Source organism: Oncorhynchus masou, chromosome 29, assembly GCF_036934945.1.
Source record: "Oncorhynchus masou masou isolate Uvic2021 chromosome 29, UVic_Omas_1.1, whole genome shotgun sequence".
Lineage (NCBI taxonomy): Eukaryota > Metazoa > Chordata > Actinopteri > Salmoniformes > Salmonidae > Oncorhynchus > Oncorhynchus masou.
Window position 1 is genome coordinate 98,727,886 of NC_088240.1, and position 3,557 is coordinate 98,731,442.

The following is a 3,557-nucleotide window of genomic DNA, read 5'->3' on the forward strand; positions in this document are numbered from 1 at the left end:
TGTGTACTCCTGTGTAGGGTGAGTCACAGTGGTCAGGTATTCTGCCGCTGTGTACTCCCTGTGTAGGGTGAGTCACAGTGGTCAGGTATTCTGCCGCTGTGTACTCCCTGTGTAGGGTCAGTCACAGTGGTCAGGTATTCTGCCACTGTGTACTCCCTGTGTAGGGGTGAGTCACAGTGGTCAGGTATTCTGGCCGCTGTGTACTCCCTGTGTAGGGTCAGTCACAGTGGTCAGGTATTCTGCCGTTGTGTACTCCCTGTGTAGGGTGAGTCACAGTGGTCAGGTATTCTGCCGCTGTGTACTCCCTGTGTAGGGTGAGTCACAGTGGTCAGGTATTCTGCCGCTGTGTACTCCCTGTGTAGGGTCAGTCACAGTGGTCAGGTATTCTGCCACTGTGTACTCCCTGTGTAGGGTGAGTCACAGTGGTCAGGTATTCTGCCGCTGTGTACTCCCTGTGTAGGGTCAGTCACAGTGGTCAGGTATTCTGCCGCTGTGTACTCCCTGTGTAGGGTGAGTCACAGTGGTCAGGTATTCTGCCGCTGTGTACTCCCTGTGTAGGGTGAGTCACAGTGGTCAGGTATTCTGCCGCTGTGTACTCCCTGTGTAGGGTGAGTCACAGTGGCTCAGGTATTCTGCCGCTGTGTACTCCTGTGTAGGGTCAGTCACAGTGGTCAGGTATTCTGCCGCTGTGTACTCCCTGTGTAGGGTGAGTCACAGTGGTCAGGTATTCTGCCGCTGTGTACTCCCTGTGTAGGGTCAGTCACAGTGGTCAGGTATTCTGCCGCTGTGTACTCCCTGTGTAGGGTCAGTCACAGTGGTCAGGTATTCTGCCGCTGTGTACTCCCTGTGTAGGCCCAAATAGCATTCTCGTTTGCTTTGTTTTTTTGTTAATTCTTTCCAATGTATCAAGTAATTCTCTTTTTGTTTTCTCAGGATTTGGTTGGGTCTAATTGTGTTGCTGTCCTGGGGCTCTATGGGGTCTCTTTGTGACCAGAGCCCCAGGACCAGCTTGCTTAGGGGACTCTTCAGGTTCATCTCTCTGTAGATGATGGCTTTGTTATGGAAGGTTTGGGAATCCTTCCCTTTTAGGTGGTTGTAGAATTTAACAGCTCTTTTCCGGATTTTGATCATTAGTGGGTATCGGCCTAATTCTGCTCTGCTTGCATTATTTGGTGTTTTACGTTGAACACAGAGGATATTTTTGCACATTTCACTCTCTCCCCCCTCTCTCTCATATGTCGTTTGCATAGTTTTTAATTATGTTTGAATAGAGATATGTATATGTATACTAATAAGTGCACCACAAATATTAGGTCAGATTATACAGCTCCAGTCTCTCATTAATTAAGTGCTAATATTGAACAGTTCATAGATATATAGATAAGACTCAAACAATCTGTAGACAACAGTGACACCATCTGTTTTTTGCTGTAATAGAATAGCTCATTCTGGCTTTGGTTTTTCCAAATCCAGTAGCTGAACCTTATCCTTATTCTAAAAAACCTTGGTATTCTGAGATGACCCACTGAAATCCCATGGGACGCATTAATGAAATCAATCAATTGAAATCAATTTGTACCTAAACTGTTTTGCCTAAATTAAAGTTCAACCCCAGTAAGGGGGGTGATGCAGTTCTCTGCTGCAATGAGAGGCTTGGTGGGGGCTCAGGTTACAGTCCAAATTTCACACTAGCCCCTATATAGTTGTGCACTACCCTATGGACCCTGGTCAAAAGTAGTGCTCTTTAAAAGGGAATAGGGTGCCATTTGGGACGTGTCGTAGGCTCAGCTCATGCATTATTCATTAAGCAGAGTGGAGTTGGGTTGCTATGGTTTGTGGACACATTTACATACAAATTTGTTTTCTAATGCAATATTAATAATTACTTTACTGCGGTCTTTGTTTCTGTGTCGTCATTGAACACGCTTAGTTAACATCGACAATACAGAACATGCATAAACAGCCACCTACCTCCAAACATGCTTGAGGGAATTAAAAGTGACAGGTGGCTGTCCAAAACCATAAAAACAGTGTAATATGTGTCATGTATGTTTTGTTAAATAAAACAACAGTACTATGCATGAAGTTGGAACTGAGTTTCATTACTGGTGTGAAGTAGCCCACAATGTAGCCAGTGTAGATGGAGCCAAAAGGACACGTTACCTCAACATACATCTCACGCTAAGTTGACCTCAGTGGACAGACGGTTCTGAATACTTAACAAAAGGATGTGTATGTTTACGGATAGACCGGTTATGGACAGGCACTATGCAGAACAAATTCCGATATAAATACCACAATGTGTTGTGAATATTTTGACCAGTAAATATAGATATAGACATGCCTGAATATGACATGAGTCTTGAGAGAGAGAGAGCAGAGCGTGGAGGAAGCATCACACAATGGTCTTATTGAGAAATGTCAGCTTGGACAGCTTGGACAGCTTGGGAAGAAGTGATCTGCATTATTGGCATGGACCCACTGGCCAGGTCACAGGGAAAACCTCCATCCATGATGACCCACGGTGTAGGCCGGCAGGGGAAGCTGAGAACGTACACGCAGACACGCGCTAAAGACGAGATGATCGTCTCCTTTTCCATCATGTTTCCCCTATTTCAACTGGCACTCCTACCCTTCTGGAGCAGGAGGGCGGCTGGTTGGACAGCAGAGGTTATTGATTCATGACTTATCTGCTTGAGGAGTTTAAGTGGGTTTGGAGTTCTGTGGTTTAGGAGACTATTCCATCAACGTTCCACCAAACATATACAGAACACGGTTGCCATGTTCTCCGAAGATACGATATTAATGTTCTAGACACGTTAAATGAGAACATTGCAGAACATTCATGCTTCCGGGTTCTGTGCAATAGGAGCATATTCTGCCAACATTTCACCAAACATACACAAAACATGGTTGTCATGTTATCAGAACATAAGATATTAATGTTCTAGACACGTTTCATGGGAACGTTGCAAAAACATTCATGTGTCCAGGAAACATTAATTACACTTCCCATCTTGTTACTGTTTCCGAGCCAATGAAGTCCCTGATTGGTGAACTCCTTGATCCATTCGTAGCTCTTTGTCTGTTGACGAGTTAGACACTCACTCACACAGTGCTTTTAAAATACACTGTTTTCATGACATATTTGACATAAATAATGACATTGTGCATGTTTATTTATAGAGTAATTATTATTGAACATGTCCTCACCTGGGATATGAACTCACATCCTCTTGATTCACTGTACTCCCATCTTCCTGCTGCTCCGCCATGGCTGTGTCAGCTATCAGTTAATCTGACTATTCTCATCATTCATTTTAAACAGCTTATTTCAGCAATTGAAGGGCCTACTGTCGTTGTATAATGTCGAGTAGGCTGTAACGCTCGTCGTTGGAATGAGTGAGGACAAAGCGCAGCGTCGTGCGTGTTCATCACTATATTCTTAAACAGGGAACACTAAACAAAATAAAAAAGGAGAATGAAACAGTTCTGAAAGGTGACAAACACATAACAGAAAATAATCACCCACACAGGTGGGAAAAGGCTACCTAGGT